Here is a 25927-nt window from a genome sequence, read left to right as displayed (position 1 = left end):
TGACTCCTTCACCAGTGTCAAGGAGTTATTATACACACTCGATCTAGAGTAGTCCATAGGTCTTCAGAGACGTTTGGTCAAATCTTTTTGCAGCTTTGGACTTCCATGCCCTGATTCAGAATTCTGTAAGCATGGAGACGGGGACGGCCAAACCAATACGCAGAGTGAGGCAGCCACTCCAGGCAGCAGATTTTAGATGTCATGAAAGTGCAGGAAATTGTTAGTTAGTTATTTTAACATGGTTGTATATTTACTCTCAGGGACGCGGGTGGCGCTATGGTCTAAACCACAGAGCCTAGGGCTTGGCAAGCAGAAGGTTGGCGGTTCGAATCCCAGCAATGGGGTGAGCTCCCATTGCTCGGTCCCAGCTCCTGCCCACCTAGCAACTCGAAAGCACATCAAAGTGCAAATAGATAAATAGGTACCGCTCCGGCAGGAAGGTGTTTCTGTGCGCTGCTCTGGTTCGCCAGAAGAGGCTTAGTCATGCTGGCCACTTGATCCGGAACCTGTGCACTGGCTCCCTCGGCCAGTAAAGCAAGATGAGTGCTGCAACCCCAGAGTCATCCGCGACTGAACGGTCAGGGGTCCCTTTACCTTTATATTTATTCTCGGGGAGAGGCACTTGCAGGATTTTCTCACTCAGGTGTCAACACAACTTTCTACAAGGGCACATGGTGGTCAGAAAGAACTATTATCATTGATGTGCTGAGCAACCCAAAGGAGACCACAGGTCTGAGGAGCTGTTGCCTTGAAAGTGACTACCTTCAAGCAGCTGTCTAGAGAAACCACTATTAATTTGTCTAATCCTCTTGTCTAATCCCAAGCCATTTAGGGTTTTAAATGTCAAAACCAGCACTTTAAACTGAGCATCAACACCATGAGCCCAAACTGTTGCCATGGAATAATACTTGCTTAGCTACTTGATGGAGGCATTCCGGAGATGTCATCTCTCTCTTGTGCCACTCTTGTGTGCACACCAATAAATTGAGGTCCACAAAAAAGATTCCATTTATGTACTGATAGTTAGGTGCAGTTCCAGGAAGGCCCCCACCACCCAAAAAGAGGAGGTAACCGAACAGAGAACCCGTAGCTTCTGCACACAAAAAGAAATCCTGTTTGCATTGCTTCAGAAATAAAGGTAGGTGTCATAATGAAATTGTGCAGATAAAGTGAACAGATTTGCTCCCATGCTCAAGCAGGCATCTCACGTTATTTTTAAGTAAAATGATGAATGCCAGGAGCTCAGCCTACACTCGAGTAGGACCCTGGCAGAGACACATGCCCGACTGGCATGTACTCTCCCTCCTGGTCGATCATTTGGGAGCTTCAAAAGCTTTCTTCTGTGCAAACATCACAGCGACCGATGCCAACAGACATCGGCACACTTAGGGATCCGCAGAGTTTGCACAACATGCGTAACAGACCTCAGCAACTCAGCATTTTGGCTAATCTACTTTATTTGCATATAAACACACATGGAGCACTGCAACATGGCTCCCTCTCTCTCTAGCACCAGACAGCAAAGAGAGAAAGAACAAAGGACAATAGTCCCACTTCACAGAACACAGTAACACAAACATCCTGTCTTTGTCACTTCCCACTCTGTGGAGTCAAAACATATACCGTCATGTGAAAGACAACAATCCCATGACAGCAATCATGGAGCAGGGATTCTGACAACTTGCTTATCACCCATTTGCAACTTTTTATTGCCAATGCAGAGGATGAAAGAGTACGTAACTTTCATGTGCCTGTCTCGGAGCAGTTGCAAAGTGGGTGTGACTTAGGGACTGAAACAGTTCCAGATATAGCAAGTGACAAAAATCACTTGGGTGGAAAAAGCCTCTCTTGTGTATGCATATACTTGACTGAGTTGATAACCATGCTGTACCCAGAATATAAGGGAAAAGATCCCTATCTCAACACCCATAAAATGCTTACTTTCAGCCCTTATCACAGTTGTGAACTTTATGTATTGCTCAGTTTCAGAACGTATGAGCTGTTTTTATTTGTACCTCATTTATGGGGAAGAAAAGAGGAGCCTGCCACTGTAAACTGTCAATCCAGAAATGCATGCAGGATGCGCACACAGAAGCCTCCTTAACTATCTCATCACAGCTGTACAACATCAAGCTAAACAAAATGTCTCAAAAAGCTGCTGTCTTTGCTGCTTGGCATGTCGCAGATTCTGAATTCTTTTTTTACATCACGGGGAAAATGAAATAAAGGGAAGTGGCGAGAAGCCCAGCGCCAGCCTGCTGCTTAGCATTTTCATGAACACCAAGGTATAAGAATCAACCTTTTTTTGTCAATGTTATCCCATTGTTTGAAACAGTGATCTGAAAAGCCTAACCTCCACTCTCCTTGCTACTGGATTAGAGGATTAACATAAAGGACACTTGAGTTTATTGGTTTAATGAGCTATGGGGGAAGAAGGGGGGAAGCTTCCCTAGTGAATAAAGGAGAAGAATGCAGGGTGCTCACAGGTACCATCTCTCAGGGATGTCTTTCCCAATCTTCCATGCTCGGCTTTATTTATGTATTTGGCTGAAATAGAATGACCCTCAACATTCCATGTTGTTCAGTATCATGTGTAGCAGGCAAATAAGGGCATGCCTTGGTCTCCAATTTTCTCTTTCAGTGTGGGAGGAAGAGGGGAGGCAATATCAAGAGATACAGGGATGCTACACGTTCCTTCACACTCAAGTTAGCAATCCTTAATAATCGAGACAAAGCAGGGCAGAAGGCAAAGAAATAACACCTCATGCCTACAAAATAACGGTGGGCGGACTTCATTATTTTCCTAAGCAATTTCATTAGCAAAGAATCCCCTGCCTCACCCACACATGGCACAAGCTCTGAGCAGCAAAATAAGTTGTAATGCTTCATGCATGTTGATGAAGCTCGGGGTCATCCAGACAGGGTTTGGTAAATTAATCTCCTCCCATGGATCTCTCTAACCATTTGTGGGTTCTCCCTTCCACTCCCTTCATATTTAATACAATGCACCTCATATTTTTTCATAATAATAACATAATATGTGTCATTAACAATTAAGTAAAAGAAGTCATCTTGGTTCCCTTTGTACCCACCATGACCAGAAAGTATCTTATTAAGAAATGGTCATTTGTCCTTCTGTCAGGATGCATTTTAAAATTCACTAGATTGAATTTCACTACTAATTTTCTCTATAAGAACAGCTGAGGACACATAGGAACACACCTGGAGGATGCTTAATATGATCACATTCGGCACTGTCCACATAGGGAACCAGCAGCCATCTTCCTACATGAGGCTAATAAACTTCCCAACATGAACAGCCACCCCTCATACTGTCTGCATCTACACCTGTTAGGTGGGGTTCACCTAATATACCCTGTCAGTGGAACCTGTGCACAACAGCTTCTCTTTGTGCTACAGGGCTCTCTCCCCTCTCCTCCCCCCATACTCCCCGAAATTCACTCAGAGGAGTCAGAAGAACCCCCCAGAGCAGCTCTGGGGCAGGGAGATTGTTCCGTCGGGGAAGCTGATATGCTTGCACAAATAATAATGATGATGAAAAATCCAATGCAATTAGCTAAAAAAGCCAATGCAATTCTGGGCTGCATCAATAGGAGTATAGCATCTAGATCAAGGGAAGTAATAGTGCCACTGTATTCTGCTCTGGTCAGACCTCACCTGGAGTACTGTGTCCAGTTCTGGGCACCACAGTTCAAGAAGGACACTGACAAACTGGAACGTGTCCAGAGGAGGGCAACCAAAATGGTCAAAGGCCTGGAAACGATGCCTTATGAGGAACGGCTAAGGGAGCTGGGCATGTTTAGCCTGGAGAAGAGGAGGTTAAGGGGTTATATGCTAGCCATGTTCAAATATATAAAAGGATGTCACATAGAGGAGGGAGAAAGGTTGTTTTCTGCTGCTCCAGAGAAGCGGACACGGAGCAATGGTTCCAAACTACAAGAAAAAAGATTCCACCTAAACATTAGGAAGAACTTCCTGACAGTAAGAGCTGTTCGACAGTGGAATTTGCTGCCAAGGAGTGTGGTGGAGTCTCCTTCTTTGGAGGTCTTTAAGCAGAGGCTTGACAACCATATGTCAGGAGTGCTCTGATGGTGTTTCCTGCTTGGCAGGGGGTTGGACTCGATGGCCCTTGTGGTCTCTTCCAACTCTATGATTCTATGATTCTATGATGACGGTGATGATAATAATAATAATAATAATAATAATAATTTATTACTTATACCCCACCCATCTGGCTGGGTTTCCCCAGCCACAAAGAGAACATTTGCAATAGTGCAATGTTGAATTCTTCCCATTACGTTTGTGTTGGTATAATTTGAAGACTTCCTGCATATACTGTTAAAATACGACATGGCGCTCGTAGAGCAAGTTATTCCTTAGCAGTATGGAAAAGTCTCTGGAATCCTAGATAGGTGTATTATACATAATATGCTATTTCAACAATACTGTTAAATAAATCATATGCCCTGTGATAATTTTGCTGCCCCAGTGTGTGGTATCTTGCAAAAAGAGACTATCTAGGAGAAGATCATTTTCAAAAGACAGCTTTTAACCCTATTAAATGATCTCCTTATCCTTCCCCTTCCCCACAGCTCCTTTGCTTTTTAAAGGCAAGCACTGCTGAATCCAGGGGGCAAAATCATTACTTCCCAATTATCTTTAGCCACAGAAGATAACCTCTCTCTGTCAGTGCTGTTAAAATATGTGCACAGTTCTGATGTATAGCCAGTTGTGAAATACAGGCGGAAGAACTCCACAAATGCCGAACAGAAAAGCATCCCAAATGAAGCGCTTTTATTAAAGAAGTATAATCGCTAGGATAACTAATCACGTCAATACCACATAGCTAATTAAACCCATTATAGTTACAATTCCCATGGAGGAGAGGTCATACAAAGCAGCCATCCCCCTTGACTCTGCTATGCTAACAAAAGCTGTAGAAATTAAATAAAGTACACTGCGTTTCATTCAGGTTCAAAAGAGAAAAGTTGAACAACTACACAGTGGTTAAACAAAGGAACCCCAGGAAGGCGGGTTGTGGCTGTACATTCGTCGGTGAGATTTTCAAAGGCCTCCTCATAATTCACCTAAGATGCCATTAAGGTAAAAGAAATGAACTGGAGAAAGTATCACGCCAACCAATTTGGAGGGGGGGAGGGGGAAACCCAAACAAAGGTCTGTTGTAAGAACACAAAGAATGAAGGCAATCCACCAGCTTCACAAAAGAACTATTGATAATGGTGTTTAAAAGGCTGATAAATTAAGGAGGGTATGAAAAAGTTGGCCTGCATGTGTAAATGAGTATGAACTAGGCCTCAGGAGTTACAGTTGGCTTGGAGCATGTTTGGCACCCTTTCTCTGCTGCACTTCTGCTGCAACATTCGGAAAAGATGGTGGACAGGAGGAGGCAGAAACTGTGGAAGCAGAAAGTAAAGATGGCTTTTCGCGAAAAGTTTCATTTCCCTGTGTTGCTTTTCTGCAGGGCATTCCGCCAGCCTGTTCTAATCCTACCCTTGATGTCTTTGACGACTGACTCCCCTTTATCCAATGTTCCGAACTGCTCCAACAATATCTATGAGGACTTCAAAGTTTTCAGTGATAATCCTCATTTCCTTAGCCTTTTCATGGCTTTTCCACAGACAACACCTCCTCTTCCTCTGGATCATTTAACTCACTGATTTGGGCCCCATCAAGATCCAGCACAGCCTCCCCCAACTTTGTGGCACCCAAATATTTTGAACCACAGCACCCATAGCTATTTGCTATGCTGGCATGGCCTGATAGAAGATGTAGGGGGTAGATAGATGAATCATCCATGTGGATTAATTAATGAAAGAAGTGGCTGGATCTCTAGATCCAAAGTGTGGGGCTAAACACACACATCAGCAAGAGAAAGCCCACAGCAGAGTATTAAAATCACAGAACCACGCAGCACAGTGAAATGTGAGGAATATAGGCTGTTAGACCCTTTAAATATCCTGTTTAGGTCACTTACACCACTTCCCCTCTCTGTCCCTCTTGCAACGAACAAATCACATCATTTAGTAAGTTTAAATGCTCTACTTACGAAACTCCAAAGGTCAGATTCATGTGTTATTCCATGCAGTAACAATACATAGTGAAATAGTTCTAAGCATGTGGTCTGAGCTTCTAGCAAGAAAGCTCAGGCACATCTTATCTTGGTGAGTTCACATGGTGATAGAGAATGAAAAAAGGAAGAAACAACTTCCTTTCTTCCGGGTGAGGAGTGTGACCTAGTGGAGTCTAGGAATACAATTGGTCTTAACCCCTTCACGTATTAACTAGCCCTATGCTTGCTAGTTATATATGACAACAATTTCCCACAGGTTGGAAGTCCAAATCATCAGGAAGGCATCAGGTTGGGGAAGGCTGGTCTAGATGACTCTCTTTTTCTCTCTCAAACACACACACACACACACAGAGAGAGAGAGAGAGAGAGAGAGAGAGAGAGAGTAAGTACTAGGCCTGCCAGAGATCTCTTATGCTCTCCCTACATCCATTACAGAGATGTATAAGTTTTATAAATAAGTAAAACTGAGGAGACTGCCAGACCAATATGTGCTATGCAAAATGCAGGAGGTTCAGAGCCCCCGCATGCTCCTGGGTAAAATGCCATCAATGTTCATCAGGGCCTAAGCAAGACCAAATTAACCTTCATCAGGACCAAATTAACCTCCAGATTAAAAACCAGATGTACAGTGGACGCATGGGGAAATAATCTGATCAGACCTGATTATGAGTTTCAACTGGGACTGAGAGTTCACCTCCTGCTAATCGTAACTTGCTCAAGGAAGTCCTAGGAGAAGCGCGAGTTAAAACTGAAATCTCCTAGGTCCACATTCAGTTCTTTATCACCAGACCATAATGCATCTTAGCTCCAGTGTATAATTCACACAATAAGAGATGTAGCAGCTCCTTTTTCAAGGCTGTCTGTTCTGGACTACCAGAGACTGATCTTTTCTGGATGTTATGACTGGCACTAGTGGACTCTTATCTCTCATGGCTTCACATCTGCTTTATCGAGCTCTTTTCGTCTCTTCTTCCTAGTTTCTGTTTCTGTCCTATTTGAAATAAGAAACTGTCTGCAGAGTGCCCGTGTGATTATTTTGCTTTGTACTGTTCCCAGCATACGATTACTATATGATTAACACTAAACAGGATATTGTAATGACCATGTTATCATGCAGAGTGGAAAGAACTGCTTTCTCACCTGGCAGTTGTCTAGCTTGCTAGCTGGTGGGCATAATCACAACATATTTGTGGCCAATTAGTTGCCAGAGGAAGCTTCTAAATTACATTTGGATGACCACCAGCAGTGCACCCAGAACCCACAGGGCTCCTCCGGAAATCACACCCTCCTGCAGGTTGAGGCTGGAAATATCTGCTTGGTTCTAACTCAATTTTCCCAACCTTCTCCCTTCCAGGTGTTTTGGTCTGCAGCTCCAATCATCCTTAGCTCTTGACCATGCAAGGCACCAAGAAGGGGAAGATGTTTTAACTGAAAGCTAGTTAGAGACCAAACTGCGGGAGGCAGTGGAAGACAGAAGTGCCTGGCGTGCTCTGGTCCATGGGGTCACGAAGAGTCAGACATGACTAAACGACTAAACAACAAGTTAGAGACATGAAGAGCTTCTACACAAATGCCTTTGAAGGCTTTAAATCAGTTCCAATCATTCACAGACATTCCCATTCCTAACAGTGTACTGTACAAGGACTGGCTGAATTAACACAGGAGGACATGGCATCCATGTTAAAAAACAAAACATACTATTAATTTTAAGTCCCAAAACAGAAAGTACCTTTTTAATTAGGTGCTTTGCATTGCACTTCCTCTTTAATTAGATATTTTGAGTTGTACTTCCCATTTCCTGGATACTATTGCCAAATGGGTGGACTCTGGAATCATGGAGGGAGATCCTAAATTCAATCCCTGGCATCTCCAGGTAGGGCTGGGAAGGAATCCTGCCTGAAACCCTGGAAAACTGCTTCCAGTCAGGGTTAACAGTCCTGAGCTACATGGAACAGTGATCTGACTCTGCAAAAGCCAGATTCCTTTGTTCCTATGGAACTCTGAATCAAAACCAATGACAGGAGCAATTTGATTTGTATTATTACAAGCACTGCTGCTTGGGTTTCTGGAGTTATGTTGCTGTGGGACTAGTACCATGTGTTTGTAGTAAACTATCACAATGTTAACTGGAATTCAATGATTTTCAATAAATAAATGCCTTATTACAGGAACACTGGCAATCTGTGGTCCTCTTTCCTGCAGAGGAAACTCATCCTGAACTTTCCATTGCTTGTTGAAGAGGAGACATTAAGAGATACGCTGCCCTTTCAGCAAGGTGGAAGAGAGAGGAAATACCTTGTCTTTTTTTTTTTAGCTGTGTCAATCTGTCTCTCAGCAGAGACACTTTCTGCAGGTGCACACACTCAAATTCTCTATCCAGATAAAAGTCATCCTCTTCCACAAGCACTAAAACTATGCTCAGATTTTGAGATGCACATAAAGTCTAGAGAGCTTCCACGCTGTCTGCAGTGAGTTAAAGGGAGTTAAGCTATTTTGGAATGACCGCTCCCCACTTAAAACGGGGGGCGCCTTTTGCGTGGACGCGTGCAGCCCTGGATCTGGAGTGGCCCCATCAGCATAGGCTTTGCCTTCCCTCAGGTGGGATACCTGGAGGTCCCCGCCTACCCCAGCGAGTTGTCCAATCCCACCTGGGGGAAGTGTTGCCAGGGAAACCAGGCCAGGTAAGGGGAGGGATTACCTGCCCACACAATAGAGGGTGGATCTTAATTGTTAATCCTCACTTGGCTCCAGAGCTTCTCCCACCCTACCCACCCTCAGTTAATGTCTTCTTTTGCAGGTTAACTTTTCTTCATAGGTTTTGCAGGTTAACCTGTCTCCACAGGTATGCGGGCGCTGCTACGATAAGGTCGCTGTTAAAGGGCCGGAAAGGAATTTCCCTGCATTGGCAGGTTTCGCCTTTCCCGTAGCAAAACGTCACAACTTTGGCGGTATCAGGCCTTGGGCGGAATCCTTTAGTCCATCTTCCTCTTTGCGGCGGCGATACCAGGGTTCCCCGTTAAAGGGGTTTTTGAAGGGAGGCTTTGACCGTACGCCGAAAGGTCATCATTGCTCTCCCCTGCGGCGGCGTAACGGGGGCGGCTATCTCTGCTTGAACATATGTTCTCTAGAGCCGGCCCATCCCCCCCACACACACTGGATAACCCTGATGCTCCCTAGGTCCCCGGCTGGGGACTAGGGAGGGAGAACGCCCAATGCCTGAGCCAAGGTCTACCCACATTTGAAATTTAATAAAGTTGTGGCCAATTTAATCCCATAGCACGTTGTCTAGAGTCGTTATTCCACATGATGGGGGGACCACTCGGGATCTGGGGACTCCGCCTGTCCACGCAAAAGGGGATGTTACATTTTCCCACATGTTTTCAAAACCAGCTCCTTTTTCCAACGAGGACCTGAAATTAGCCCTTTGCGATACAAAGAACTGCACATGATATGAAGAGTCATGGCAATGTTTATTTTCTGACCCCGGCACTGGAGAAAGAAGGAGAGTTCTGTGAATGTGCTTCTATCCTTCCACATCAGCGCTGCAAGCAACTCATTGCAAACTCAAGCTCCCAGAAGCTTTGTCTGATTTTTGCCACATTGGAACAGTTTATTCTATTAAGCACACAGCATTCTAAAAAGTTGTGTACATGGGGGAGAGGCCAATTTTATTCTGTCCTGTTTAGAAAAGTTTTCTTGGCAAGCATTCCCAAAAATTTAAGACCAGGAAAAACAAACATCAAAAAATGAGTACACGCTCTTCCTGAACAATGACTGGCATGTGAATATATCATCCTTGAAAATTCACAATTAAGGGAAATATAAAATAATTAAAAATACCCACAACAAAACAGAACATCAGAAACAGGATACTAACCCAGAGTTTTAGCTTTAAATGTTGTACATTTTCTATTACTCAAACAGCTAAGACAAGCATAAAGTTCATAATGTCTGGCATATTCCAGATATTCTGGTAAAGTCATTTAACATTCTACAACTTGAATGCAGTTCAAGTTCCAGTTTCCTTAATGTACTGTTGTTCCTTATTCATACCACAACAGTTCTATGAAATGGACTGGGACATACTTTAAATGAATTGACTTCCAGAGCAACAGCCTTCCTGATAGATTCCACATTGGGGCAGCCATTCAGATTAACTTCCAGTTCTTGTTTTGACAGTGCCCGCTTCTAGATTGTCCTACTTTTTCACCGATCTTCCCATATTTGGAGTGCACCTTCATATAACCACACAGCCACATACCACAGAGAAAGTGTGTATGTTAATATAAACCATGGCGGCAAAATAGTGTTCCTTGACAACCGTTCTACTTACCATCCATAAGATGGAACTGAAAAGAAAACTGATGAGAAACTGAAGTAGGAAGTGATGGATAAAAAGCACTTGATGGTGGCATGTGAATCACCATACAAAATTTGGTAAAAACAAATCAGGAGGGTTGCTCAGTATATGTTTTGTCTGGAAGTTTTCCCTTGACCGAGGTGAACTGACATGATCAACTTGCTATAGTAGCATGTGTTTAAAATCATCCTGGCTGCCCATTGCAGCAATCAGCTACCACTTCACTACAGATCCAATATTGCATGTCAAATTCACAGTGTGTGGCTAGACCCTCATCTTGGGTGCACATACACTTATGCTGCTGAATATGCATCTAGCCCTTTGGTAACCAGTATCTTTATACAGTATTGTATCACCAATTCATTAGCTCTGTACAGGGCCATAGCTAGGGGGTGGTGAGGTGGGCCCCCGCCAGGGGCACAGGTGATTGGGGGGCACAAAATTGGCTAAAAATATGTCCATAAATATAAATATCGATTATTGCCTCATAAGAAATGTTTTTAAATAGAGGGTGAATTGAATGGGTGGAGAAGGCGGGTTGGAGGAGAGGCGGAAGGAAGAGCTAATTTGTCCATGGCCAGGGGGCACAATCTGGGAGGTTCATCTAGCTACGGCTCTGGCTCTGTAGGCCACATTGCCACTACTCTCCATCACATGATTAGCAACCCTCTCACAAAGGTCATTTTATTGCACAAAATTCTACCAGTAAAGCAGCACAAGCTTTCAAAACTTATACTACATCATAAAAAAAAATTCATAAAGATGAAATTCACTGGATAGCGGTCCATTTTATCTGGTTAAACAGGTACAATGAACAGGTCAGACTTTCAAACAATATCTTATTCTTGGTAAAACAGGGTATATTATACATACCTGCTGAGATTCCTCCAAAATGCACCTTGTAACTTGGGGTCACCATCCCATAAACCTGGGGTCCCCCAAATGGCATTCGTGGGCACCATGGCACATTAGACACCCCCTTGGTGTCCAGCAATTCCCTGTTTTATTATATTTTTAAAATGATACTTTTTAGGTGGCTTGCTTGGTTGTGGAGGTTGCATTTTAAAAAACAAAAAGCTGAAACAAACCAAAGTTGGCAGATTGCCCCATTTCTATTGGTAATGTAATGCTGAGAATGCCTCTTTGAGGCGTATGGTGTGGACATGTCCTGAAATGCAGATCTCAACAGAAAGATGGTTACTTCCATCCATGGTATGTATGCTTTTTCCCTGAGGCAACTTTTAAAACGTAACTGGACAAACCACACTTAATCATCAGTGGAGAATTTATAATAACAGTCATAGTCAATTTATTTCTAGACCACATTTTTCCTCAAATATATCTGTGCTCATGGTGGTTCCCATAAAAAACCAAATACATAATCTAAGTACATTAATAACACGTAATAAAAAGCACAACAACACTACAATATGGCACTGAAGAAAACCAGCAATTAGCAGTTCGTTTAACATGCATCAAAATTTAAGTGAGCATAAAGCTTAGAAATAGGTCCAGTTAAAATATCCTGATTTCACATCCAAAAGTAGTCCCAAAGCAGGTGACGTTAATACCTAGCATCCACGCAGGCACACACACCAGCCCCAACCACTTAATGTATGAACCCCAAAGTCCAGAAAGTCCCCTCAGGGTTCTTCTGAAAGAAGCTCACTTATGAAGATGTTCAGGGATGGAGAGTGAAGACAAGGCAGGGGAGATGAGCCCATTTTTCTTCATGGCCCTCCCAACTTCCTTATTCACCAACTAACTTAATGGTTAAGCATAGCCATTCTTAACTGCTTATCTACTGCATATTGAGATGTCCTTCAAGCATAGTAATGTACTAGTTGCAAGGATATAGCTGCAAAAACACAATTCTACGATTCTATTTAGTTTTTCTCTTTCAAGATCTGTTTTTCATACAGTTCATATCAGAACTGTCACTGAACGAAGCTCAGAGTCCGGATTGTTCAGATGACAGTTCTCCAAGTGAAGATTCAATCCAGGAGGAAGCCTGGTTTGTGGTCACTTCAATCCATTGTGACTTCACTTGGGGAACTATCATTTGAGATGCAGGAGTTTTTGCTTCATGGCATTTTAAATTGGCTTGTGTACCTCCTTGCATGTTTAAACATAGAGTCACTGCCTCCAACCCAACTTACTAGTTGCCAGTTTTTCATTCTCCTAATAATGCATTTTTATAGTTTATCAAGTGGTGCCTGCTAGTAATACAATCAAAAGTAGTGGATCAAATAATTTCAAATGTTCCCTTGCTTCCGCTCTGCATTGTTTGCTGTCAATACCTACTCCATTCCATCACTGCGGTTGTCTGGCCTGGTACCACATTTCTCAACCAACAGGAACATTGAGCGCAGGGGAATGTAGTTGAAATGCCTCCAAGCATCACCTTTAGGAATGCCATTTGTTCAATATTCATATCATTTAGTCTTCCTCAGAAGTCAATAGCAACATTTTCAGCAGTACCAAATATGAAGCTGGAACAAAAAAAAAAAGAAAGCTTTGAATATTATTGCTGCTTTCAAATGTTTCAATGAGCAATATCCGTTCAGCAAAGGTGCATCCAATGTATGCTTCACAGCTTGTGATGAAATCAAAACTTAGAAACATTCAGAAATTAATCCCTCTCCCCAACAGTTCCAAAAAGCAATCAATTTCATGAATTTCTAACCTTCCAAAAGCTGTCTGGGTAAGAAACATTGGAGCCTTGTAATGAGCCATGTCTACCTAGGTGACTCCTTGCAAAGTAATCCACAAGATCCAGTTATCAGTGGATTGTTGAGTCTTGTGGGGCACTTTGCAAGGGGCTCCATAAGACTTGACAATCAGCTTACTGTTTGTGCTTTGCGGCTTGTAACTTTGTCCACAGTTTCAAAATAAAAGCCCACCTGACATCAAACTTAGCCTACAGGGTGGCGGAGTCCATCAATCAGATACAGTTTCCCACCTCTAACCTAGGAGTTCAATAATAGCTAGATATGGCTCATCCCATGTTGCCAGCTTTCCCTACCCAGAACCATGGGAACTCTAGGTGCCGCCACCACCCTAGCATAAATAGATAGTTCTGAGCATGCTCAGTAGTGTCTACTACAACAGGTAACCCTAGGAAAGAGTTTCCAAATCATACTGGCTCACTCCATTGAGAGAGAGAATTCCAGTAGTAGAGACTAGCAATAGAGAAGGTGTTTGGTTGAGAAATTCAGGGTGTAAGAAGCAGAAAAAGACCAATAGCGTAGAGAGAAAGGTGATAGCGGCACAAGGAAGGAAGGTGTTATATATGCAGGCATTGTAGGCCAAAGCTAGGCTTTATGCAGGCAGCCTGAGCTCAGGAGCTTCATCTGCATAACAAAAGACAGAGAGGATTCTAAAATCCTCCAGTGACATTGTTAGTAGCTGGCAGGTTGCCAATCCCTGCTGAGATAGAGCCAGTGTTGTGATTTGCTAATTGCAGTATTAAAGCAACCTATCACAGGTGGGGGTGGGTGTATGTTTTGCCTGGACCGGCTTAAAGTGTATATAGTGGCCAAATGCCCCTGTTTTTCATTCTTATTCTTATTGTTCCTGATGTTCCAATAAATCAGTTTTGAGCTGAATCTCGGTCTTGGATCATGCCTGAACCCACCTACACTTCAGAAGGGAGGGAGGGAGGGAGGGAGGGAGGGAGGGAGGAAGGGAGGGAGGAAGGAAGGAAGGAAGGAAGGAAGGAAGGAAGGAAGGGAAAGATGGAGAAAAGGAGTGTGAGCATGTAAAAGAAGGGTAAAAGAGAATGTGAGGGGAAGGGGGGAAACCATGGCAAACATCTGACAGCTTCCTCAGCACTAACGCGGCTGGATAGAGCTTACCTGTTATTAACTGGCTTTCCAAATGCAATCCCTTACAACCACAGCTAAAGTATGACGACTGTGGTAGCTGTCAACCTGGTGTGCTGAAATAAAATATTTTGCTATGTGTTCTACAAAAACCTTTGAATGTTTAATCCTTTGGGGATTAGAAACAAGAAAGTAGCCTTTTTGAAGTATTTAGGTGAATAAAAATGAAATTAAATGCATTTTAAGGAGCTGCTGATTTTTGCTGATGGCCTACCAATTTTGTTATTATTACAACTGAATTTATTCCAGGCACATTATAGTTCTCAGCTAAGTCTCACCTCATGGTATCTCATCCTGTCGGTTTCTTGTATCTGTATCTTGTGGACAAAGGCTCTTCTTTTACAGGGCTGGGAGCCTGTGGCCTTACAGTTGTTGCTGAACTACAACTCCCATCATCCCTGGCCTTCTTGACTGGGGCTGATGGAAGAATGTACAGCAGAAAGGTCTGAAAGACAACCATGTATATTTTGTTCTTAGAAGACACTTTACTATTATATATTCAACTTCACTTTGCAGTTACATGAATGAGAAAAGGGTGAGGTAAAATTCAATGCAATTTAATTATGACATATAAATGTGTTGAGGAAAAGAAGGGTACATAATCCCAGTGCCCTTCAGACAAGCTGTCATTGAGAAAAACAAAATCTGACTATGGAAAGAGGTCTTGACTGAAGGATCATTTTGCTATCAGCACACAAACAATGAGTTGAAACATCATCATCAAAGTGGTGAATGGCAATGATTAACTTATCATCATCATCATTTAAACAGATTTATAACCTTTTCAAAATCTCCAGTATTACAAATATCAGAGTGGTGTACACAAAACCAAAAATAAGTATGGAATACATACTAAAAATAACACCACTATATACTATTATAAAACTGTCCCACAAGGACCCACTTGCAAAGTCACATAGCTCATGCTTAAGCTGTCAGTGGATACCTTCTTGCCCATTGTGATGGTCTACACTCACTGGCGGAGGAAGAGGAGTGCGGGGGGAGCGCACCACCCCCGGCAGCACAATCCCGGTGGCGTGCCATCATGGCTGCCCCTGCCCACCCGCGCTGGGCACCACACCTCTGCAGGTGGCATGCCACACCCCCAGGATGCACGTCACGACCCTGCGACCCGCCACTGTCTACACTGAAGAGGGTCCTGGCTATCCAGTTCTGTGCTATATATTTGTGTGAACCATGTTGTGTGTACCATGTTGGCTGATCTCACAGAATTGTTTGTCCACCCCTGTGCATTGATTGGTACTTTCCCTGCACAATACATTGCCATGGAGAGCATGTTGCTGTTATCACAAAGGAACCTCATGATTGGGTGTGGCAGTTAAGTTACTACTATTGTTCAGTAGTGGTTGAGACAGAGAAGGGGGAAGGGTAGGTGGCAAGGAGGCTGGCGTAGTGTGTGTGCACTGGCAGGAGCACCACATTGACTCCACTAACATGCCTGCACCACACCAAGGCCCCTGTTGCCTCATTCCTCCCACATCTCCACCCCACCAGTCAAGTCACTTCTGCTATGGTCATGGTATTGCTTCTGTGCTGCTGGCTGAGCATAGGAACCATGACTACATGATGCTGGACTCAGCAACCACCCAGCACAAAAGGGATCAGCCTGCCCATTTACTAGTGACAGAATATAAAGACTATGGATCTTGTAATTGCAAGATTACAACATAAAAGAGGCAACACCGGAAGAATGTAATATGACTAGCAGTTCCTTGCATACAAAGGAACCAAAACTCTAGAGTAAATATGCGGGGGAGCAAAGTACAGGATAAGCATGAAAAGCAATGATTATATTAAAAGGCTAGGAATGTACATACTATGAGACTGCATTGGTTACAAAGCAGATTAAGCAAACGGAACAATGTTTAACAAAGCAAACGCTCACTCAAGTCAAATGGGAGAGAGAAGATAAATTGTATTTTCTTTTACACAAACCTAAAACTATACACTGGAAAATCTGTGTGTTCCTCCTCTCTTGTTGTTTTTCAGACCTGATGTGTCTATTTTAAATAATAATAAAACACAATCGCAGCAGCAACCTGTCTGGTGAGGATAGGCAAAGTGCTATTGGCGTTTATGGGCTCTTGTACCTTCAATTATACACTTCCTGTTTGCAGGTACAGCCTATTTTATTATATCCTAATTGGTGCAAACTGAAGATGACTTGCCCTTTAATAGACTCTCTTAATTGTTCCATTGTTAGTTCATTTTCCCATGGGGGTGACTTTGCTAACTTTAACCACTAACACACACACACTTTCCACAGATCCCTCAGCCATATTTTATACATAAATATCACAACCCTCATTTGATAGTTGCTGCCTATGAATTTCTGAAATTTACAGAAAACAATCCTAGCTGCTCTATGACCACTCCATGCTGCCTAACCATCATCCTCTCAACACCCCTATCAACTGGTGAAAAGTGCCTGAGAACAACAATAGCCTTATCAACTCCTTATCTCCAAAGCTCTAAAGGTCCTGAGGCTTAGTGTGCTTCTGGTGCCAAAGACGAGCACTCTATGATCTGAAATAGAGGCAGGACATCCACAATCTCATTATCTGCCTCAGGAACACAACATCCCTGGTTGTAAACAGAACAGTAAATTCTTAACAAGTTAAACCAGTACAGAATTGGATGACTGGGAGTTAATAATGTGCACTTCAGGTTTACCGTCACACCAAAATAGCACAGTGTTATTATAGAACTGCTTGATCCAAAAGACTATAGCTACCAAAATAGGGGAAATTGCAAGAAATGTAAGAATTCAAGTTAAACTGAGCTTTCGCCAGCCTGGGGATCGCTGCTTTGCACTTGATTTGCTTCAAACTAAACATACTCTAAACCCCTTTTACTATCAGAGTACAACTAAGGCTATAATAATAGCAGACCCCTTTAAAAGGAGACTCTGTAACTGATCAGGCAGGAGAGTCTCCCAAACTGCCATGTCTCCTATGGCTTCAGACACCCTGATGTAAGTTCTACCATAGAGGTGCAAGAGTGACCACAAAAAGCTCTTGCCAGAACAACCCAGTAAACAAAATTAAGATACTCAGTAAAGATGTCAAAATCCTTTAATACATCTTGCACCCAGCTACTCATCTTCTTGATCTTCTGCCTTAAATTATAAAGCTTCTCCTGAAGCAACCTAGAAATACGCCCCCACCCCACCCCCGCCTCTAGAGTCCAGCTCAATACCAAGAAAGATCAATTTCATTACAGGACCTGCTGCCTTATTTTGAGCAAAAGTTTGAAACACTACTGAGGAGTCTCAACACTCTGTGGTCTCCACCACTATACCTTCGACATTATTCTAAGAACACACTAAATTTCTCAAAGGTAGAACATGAATTGAACAGCCAATTAAGAGCCTTTTGCCAAAACATTGTACATATTTTATTGTAAAACCCAGAAGGTCAAAGTTATCTGGATACAATGGCAAAACTCTTTGGGCCACTTTTATTTCATAGGATTGTTCCATACCATAGCTACTGTCCCCAGAACATATTTTAGAGAACATAGCTCTGGATCAATCATATCATTAATGGATGCTCCCATTTGGTTAAGATAGATGGTGAATGAGAGTTTTCTATGCACCACCCCAAAATGTGAGATCTGCAGATAAAGGACTGGGATTGTTGGCTTTTGAGCATGGTGGGTCTTCTGCAACAGACCTTGGAGAGCTTCTGTCAGTCCAGCTCAGGATGAAACAATTTCATGTGTCCAGAACAGACATTTAAAGAACCCACTGCAAGCCTTTCTTTTGCTTCCTAATCTTCTCCCTCACAACCTGTCCCATAACTGTAAGTGGGTTCTTAGCCAGCATATAAACACACACAGTATTTTATATGGTATCCTGTCATAAAACTTGACTCTAGCCTTGAGTATTTTTCATCCTACCTTAATAGGATAATAACAAAAGCATACAGGCAAAACCTCCACCTTGTCCTTTTCTCCATGAAGAGCATCTCCACCAACTCCTGTTTCTTTGTTTCCTTGATCATCCTCTGAAATAAATGGAATTGTGCTGAGTCATTCCATCACCTGTAGGAAGAATGAAAATACTCAATCAGATTGTTACTTTCCCAGCACATCTGCTTGAGAACATTGAAGATAGTTAATCTAACAATGACTGCCATCACTTGTCAGCCCTGGGGTCCATGAATAGGCCTGGCTAGGGTCATTCACTCCAACCCAAACTCAATTTGTTTAATCTTCCAAAATATTGCCTGAGACCTAGATACCCAGCAAAGCATCTTCTCTTATTAAGACCTGCTTGTGTATTAAGAACCATGGGGGAGAGCCTCATAACTGATGCAATGCATTGCAAGAGAGGAGTTTCTCTGTAATGGCATCTTGATTATAGAATTCCCTCCCTTCCCAGGTGCAGCTGCTACTGAGTCTTAAAAGCTTTTGGTGCCCACAGAAGGTGTCCTTTTTGGCCAGGCTTTTGCTGCATTGTTGCTTTATTTCACTGGTCACTTTCCTGCCATTAATGTGTAATGTTTTTGAATTTTAATATAACTCATTCTGGGACTACTTGAGCAATGAAGAGTGGGCAAGATATACTTTAAATGAATGAATGAATAAAATAAATGAAGATTAGGGTTTAAAGAGACCCCATGTTTCATTTGATCTGAGCCAATTGGGTCAGACAAAATCCCAGAATTTAGCCTCTGTACTCTAAATATGCCATCACCCTTCTCTCCATTGCTCGCCTGTCTGCTACCACTGATACCTCTACTAGGCAAGATTTGTGCTTGCTTGATATAATGATACTCAGTGGTTAGGCCAAAAGCCTCACATAACAAGAAGGAAAATCATCAGCCTCTTGCTGGCAGGTGGGATTCAGTAGGAAGGTGTCTACTCACATAGAAATAAACTTTGATTAACAGTAACCAGAACTTTCCTGGTTTGACTGTGAGGTGGAGAATGGGCAAAAGGGAAGAGTCATAAAATCCAAAATGCATTATTATTATTATTATTATTATTATTATTATTATTAACTCAGAATAAATGAATAGTAAATTGGAACAAAGACTTTTACACTTCATATAGTGTTGGCCAAGACAACAACATTCTCATTTGCTGTATCCGTTATCATCTTTTCACACCTCATAAATGACAACATTATTTCCAGCTGAATGCACACATTGCTGAATATTCATCAAGTAATCAATAACTGCGTAACCACCCCCAGTCCCCATTTTGTGTCAATTTGTTTCTGTGGAACATATGCAATTTCATGGGAAATATTTAAGCGAAGCCACATGGGAAGTTGTACAGAGGGGGAGAGGCTGATGCAGGGAAAGATACAGCAGCTACAGCGGCGGGGTTCTCTCCTGATGCTGGCTTTCCCTATGAGCCTTCTGATATCTTTGAAAGCACAAAAGGCCAGGGTAACACAAGATATAGAAAAGCAACAGAGAGATTTTTCAAGTACAACCCAACAGATAGCCCGAGTGCCCTACCCTACTATCCAATTAAAATTTAACTTCTGATTCAGCATATCCAGTTTGGCAGGCCAAAGGCTAATATAAACTATACCAGCCTAAGATTCATACGTCAGATGTTGGTTTTGGTAAAGCAGCTGGATAAGACAGAAGGCATCTAACACTAAAAAATAATATATATAAGAAATAATAATAATAAAAAATTGTCCAGTAGCACTTTAGAGCCCAACTAAGTTTGTTCTTGGTATGAGCTTTCGTGTGCATGCACACTTCTTCAGATTCACAAAAGCTCATACCAAGAACAAACTTAGTTGGTCGGGTGGCGCTGTGGTCTAAACCATTGAGCCTAGGGCTTGCCAATGAGAAGGTCAGTGGTTCAATTCCCCGCAACAGGGTGAGCTCCCATTGCTCGGTCCCTGCTCCTGCCAACCTAGCAGTTCAAAAGCACATCAAAGTGCAAGTAGATAAATAGGTACCGCTCCAGCGGGAAGGTAAACGGCATTTCCGTGCGCTGCTCTGGTTCACCAGAAGCGGCTTAGTCATGCTGGCCACATGACCCAGAAGCTGTACGCCAGCTCCCTCGACCAGTAAAGCGAGATGAGCACCGCAACCCCAGAGTCATCCGCATCTGGACCTAACAGTCAGGGGTCCCTTTACCCTTTACTTTTTAAGGTGCTACTGGACTATCTATCTATCATCTGCATATTTATTTATTTATTTATCTATATATATACTGCGTCAGACCAACACAGCTACCTACCTAAAACTAAAAAAATAAGTTCCTCTAGCTTCAATGCACCTCTAGTAAGTGTGTTTATGATTGCAGCCCTAGATAACACTACACTGGCATTAGTTAACGTTACAAAACAAGGGAGTTCTGCGATACGATTCCCCATCACTTCACTGTTACATCTCTTATATTTAAATAGCTGCATTCATACAAGACAGCAGCCTTATCCGTGCTTACCTGTACCCAATGAGACTTAACTTCTAACTAAATGGGCATAGGAGTGGGCTGCAAGTGAACATTCGGTGTAGCAGTGAATTGATTTGAGTCTTGAAATCCCGCTTCAGGGAAGATCGTGGAATTTGATTTGTGCTTCTGACATTTCCATGCACTGGCAAAGTGCACAACTGAAGGTCACCCTCAGGTGCAAATGCAGTGTAGAGGGTGCTCTGAAATGGACACAGGAACAAAAAATAGAGTCACTGAATCATTCCCCTGAGGAAACCAATGTAATAAATAGGATTCTCTGGTTTGACTTCAGTTGATTTGAGCAGTCCCTGACGGCAGTAAATTGCTATAACCTGACACCTTGATAGCATTTTAATTTCCAAAGTGCTTTAAAATCCATAATCAGCCTTAACCAAAGAGAGAGATCTGTTTGCGGAATCAGGTCTCCAGCATGATCTGCAAGCTGTTGCACTATGATTTGGGGGTGGGGGCAGAATCTGCCAACATCTATGCCTTAAAACAGTTGTAGGGAACATAGCTTTATGATCCCTGTATCAGTTTGGTGGTATCAAGGGCTTCTAAAAGTTCATTTATTCTGCTGATATTGTCTGTTTATAGGTCTGTGTGCTAATGCACGTAGTTTACAATGTTATGCATCAAGAGACCCGTCTCAGTATTGTGCAAGGAACTAAGGAGTTTGTGGGTGTGCTTTGTGGTCTGTTAGTATGAGCTATAAAATGGGCAAATATGTATCCACTTGTAATTATTTATGAATCAGAAAATGAATCTCACAGTGGAAATGAGCTGATCAGATGTTAGAGTAGTCAAGAGGAAGAGAACGTTTCGACTCAGAGCCAGGCTGCACAAGACCTCATTTACCCAATTAGCAATTACTTGAATGACATTTAAAAAGGAAATAGCAAGTGTGGGATCTGAACTGGAAGGTCAGGGAGGGTGCTTTAACCCTTTGTCCCTCACTGCAGTCCCAATGCAGGTGTGCACCACAAATCTGCAACTTGCATGGCAAGAAAAGTTTCCATTGGTGCAAATGGGAGCTTCCTTCCTATACAAATAGCAGGTTGGGGGCCTTGACCCAGATCAAGACAGCAACAGGGACAAAGGGTTGAAGCCCTCCTGATCCACTCCAAGTTCCCAAATCTGATACCTGCTATTTGTTTTTTTAAAGCCATTCAAGCAATTGTTCATTTGGCCTTCAATATGGTTATTGCATTTCTCAGTCCCTCCACCTCCCAAGTGATCAGAGCCTTGGAGTCTTCACTCACAACCTCATCACAGTGCTGGTATATTATGAGAGGAAAGGTAAGTTTGTGCATACACTTGCACACAAATGCCAAGTCCAAGTGCTTGTTGCCTGTTATTGCTGCCCTGCCTTAGGTTGTCTAAATGGGTTGAAAGAGGCTTCAGCTCCCCAGTCCAGGTTGAACTCTGGGACTACAAGGACCCAGCCATCTGTTGTGCTCTCAGGTAGGCATAATGTATTCATTTTCCCAAGACCCCTTGGAAAGTCCAGAGGGAAAGTTTTCTTCTTCTCCAGTGGATAGTGGATCACTAATACTGGTAACTATTATTCTTTTTTGTTGTCGTAAATTTATTTATTTGGTTTTTCAGATTATAATTTTACAGTCATATCTCAGACATAGATCATAAAAAGAAGATTCCAAGGAATCGCCTGGACTTCTATCCTCCCCTTTGTGGGTCCTATTATTAATCATTTCCTCCTGCATCTTTTATGATGATCTTTTACATCTCCATTATATCCAAAAATTCACCATTAAACTACAAGTGATATTCCAATCCTACTAATGATTTTAACTGTTTACAACGGTCTTTACAATTTTCCCCATTCTTTATTAAAATTTTGGTCTTCCTGATTTCTGATTCTTCTAGCCATTTTAGCCATTTCAGCATAGTCCATCAACTTCATCTGCCATTCTTCTCTGGTAGGGACTTTATCTTCTTTCCTTCTCTGGGCCAATAACATCCGCGCAGCCATGGTCACATACCTAAAAAGTCTTTTCTGCTCCCTTGGGATTTTGGTGCTTGGTAACTATTATTCTTTGTTTTAGAATGGAGGTACAACCTGGAACGATTTCTATATCTTCATGGTTTCTGTACTAAGGGACTGACTTTATAGAAAATGTATCAGTAAAAGCCACTCAGAATCCTGCCAAAAGCATATTTAGAATTCAATCAATAAGTGAATGTTCAGATTAACAATATTCATGAATGATATTATTTATTTATCTAAAGCATTTCTTAATCCCTCTCTTTAGCCAAAAAGGCTCTCAGAGCAGTTTACGTAAGATTAATAAAATTATAATAATCATTTCCTACAGGCTTACAATCTAAGAAGCATGGCACGAAAAGAGGGGGGGAGATGAGGGAAGAGGAAAACAAGCAAATTCAGGTACTCATTCTTTTAAAGTTTCATAATAACATATACTGACCAGCTGGAAAAGAAGCAGTTCAGGGAGAGGAGGAGTCAAACTAAGCTTGGTCTCCCAAGAGAGTGGGCCTCCTACTTTCTCTTCTCTCCTCGCAGCCTGTGGAATGGCTTCTGCCAGGGAACAATTCAGAGAGAGAAGGGACCCCAAAGGAGCTGGTCTTTTAGCAGAGCTGGTAGAATGAGTCCTGCTTCCCAGCTTTCCTTCTACAGCAGCCAGATGGAATGGAACAGACAAGCAAAATATATAAAGAATAAGCAAGCACTATTAGACTTATAATAGCAAAGAGATGGTGCTTTCTGTCCGTTATCCATTTGGTTACATTGTGTACTGAAGAAAACGAAACACAGAAAGAGTATATTTGCAGTTTTTCATTTTCAGTGACAGGAGACGAAGAAGAGACAGCTACCAGTTCTTGAGGGCAAAGTTTGAATTTTAGTCTGCACAATCTGGGTGTAACCCACTTCTGCTCACAGCCATGTGGGTGTGCTGCAAATTCCCACACGGTATATTTAATTTGGTCACGTAGCCCACTGACCTTGTTGCCAGTGCGGAAAACAACAGGGTTGTCAGTCATGCTTCAGGCAACCAGAGCAGTGTGATGATCCCCTTGCAATGCTTGCAGTGCAACCTCAACACGAAGATGCACATCACCCAAGAGCAAATCAATGCTGTTCAAAGTTCATAAGCAAGTTCTGAATATCATATCGAACGTACAAATCATTAGCCATCATGTGCATTGTGTAGTAAGCAAGAGCATTGCAGAAGGCACTGAAAGCACAATTGCATTTCCCTCATGCCCGACAGTTTCCTTCAGAATGACTCTGCAAAAGGGGGGGGGCAACATATTGAAAAAGTAAACAGTGTTTATTTTTACTGTGGTTTCCCCACTGCCAATCACACTTCCTTAGCCTCACCCGTCTCTTCTCAGTATCTAGACTAAAACAAAAACACACGATAATTACCAGACTTGCTTTGGTTTGAAGGAACAAAAAAGCCTCCACAGAACCTCAAAAACAAACACTTAATGCACACACTCTTTAAGCTTAAGCCTTGGGATACTGGTATGAACCGGAATCCTAGGGAAACAACATCTATCTAGGGGAGAGGCGGTGAAGCTGTAGCCTTCAGGCCAGATCTTGCCCACAGCGCCACTTCTCAGAGCCACAGGCCAGATCCAGCCATTTCCTGCAATCAGTCACTTCTTCTTAAAAGATACTATTGTATGACCCCCATTGCAAAAGGGTCTTAAAGACTCAGAAAACAAGGAGCCCTCCTTTCTCTTTCCTGAGCTATATAACCTTCTTGTAATGCAGCCATGCTAGAGGTGAAAGGGGTGCTTTTCCACAGTAAGTGGAATGTTTTCTTCCCCATCTCAGTGCTGGGCTATGGAGAAAACCCACCTCTGCTGATCACCAGTAGGCTGTGAAAGGTAAGCATTATTGGGGGGGGGGTGCAAAGTGAAAGAGCTGCATGATCCACTGGCTTCAAAGCCCCCTCTGTTTCTCTGAGAGATCCCAGACTTGTCCACATCACTTGCATAATAACTTTTTCATCATTAAAACATGCTGGACAAAGGCAAAATAAAACTGCCCCCAACTTCCTGGATTGGCCAGCATGAACTGGCAAGAGTTTGGAAGTGGTGGAACATTCACTATTACAGTCCTCCCCGCTCACCTAATATTGGTCTGCTTACAGCACAGTCACAACCATCTCAGAAGTAACTCCTACAGAATTCAACCAGTTTTACTCCCAAGTAAGTGGGGTTAGGATTGCAAACTTTGCTACAAATGTCACCCCACTGCTACCTCCAATTAAATACCTGGCATTTTTTTTAGTACAGTGGTACCTCTGGTTAAGAACTTAATTCATTCTGGAAGTCCGTTCTTAACTTGAAACTGTTCTTTACCTGAAGCACCACTTTAGCTAATGGGGCCTCCTGCTGCCGCCGTGCCGCCACCGCATGAACTCTGTTCTCATCCTGAAGCAAAGTTCTGTAACCCTAGGTAACACTGTACATGTAGAATTCAGGATTCTCTCTCCCTGACTGAAATATATTTTGCTTTGATGTTTGCTTTTGTGGTAGAAAGGCCAATTCTTTCTTCTTCTTTTTTCTTTTTTTTTTTTTTGTAAAGCACCCAGGTGATTTTTTTTTAAAAAGCACCAAAACATTCTATATTGGTCATTTAATTCTCATAGCAAAGTTTTGTTGTATCTACTTTGTAAATATTGTTTAGATGAAGGGAAGAAGAACTGTAACCCTCTAGATAGTGCTGAACTAGTACTGACAGCATCCCTGACCATTGGCCATGCTAGCTGTGGAGGATGAGAGCAGGACAATAGCTGGAGGGCAGCAGGTTCCCCATCCCTGGTTTAGATGGTCAAATAAGGTAGAGTAAGAGGAGGAAATCCAGGCCTAGGGCCCTCCAGCCTAGAGACATAGGAAGATCAGTTGGTACTCGGTGCGGAAAATTTCTTTTCCCCCCACACACCCACACTGAATTTATTTTTATTTTACTTTTTGCCTGCAAAAATAGTTCTATGTTATTTCATATTTTCTTACAAAGGAATGTGGATTATGGGCCTCTGATTACAAGGAGGTGACTATGGACAGATACTTAAATCTACAGGATGGATTGTGTTTTGGCTCCACTGAATTGAAATTTCAGCCTTCCCG

The 25927-nt window shown here is 42.5% G+C and overlaps 1 long non-coding RNA gene across 11 annotated transcripts in view; it reads right to left on the bottom strand.

Annotated features, from left to right (window-relative positions):
• Nucleotides 1–12608: 12608 nt before the first annotated feature.
• Nucleotides 12609–25927, bottom strand: part of LOC309338280 — a 107043-nt gene continuing 93724 nt past the window's right edge. For 8 of the 11 annotated variants that reach the window (XR_014154818.1, XR_014154819.1, XR_014154820.1 and 5 more), the window contains 3 exons: nt 18320–18421; nt 14635–14801; nt 12609–12964 (listed from right to left, as the gene is read on the bottom strand). This is a non-coding gene — a long non-coding RNA (uncharacterized lncRNA). Of the gene's footprint in view, nt 12965–14634; nt 14802–18277; nt 18422–25927 lie in introns of all 11 variants that reach the window. The other 3 variants (XR_014154821.1, XR_014154827.1, XR_014154822.1) reach the window with 2 other exon arrangements.

Source organism: Podarcis erhardii, assembly GCF_964252035.2.
Source record: "Podarcis erhardii genome assembly, chromosome: 3".
Taxonomy (NCBI): Eukaryota; Metazoa; Chordata; class Lepidosauria; order Squamata; family Lacertidae; genus Podarcis; species Podarcis erhardii.
Note: the sequence above shows the minus strand (reverse complement) of the source record. Positions and strands in the feature narration are given on the sequence as shown.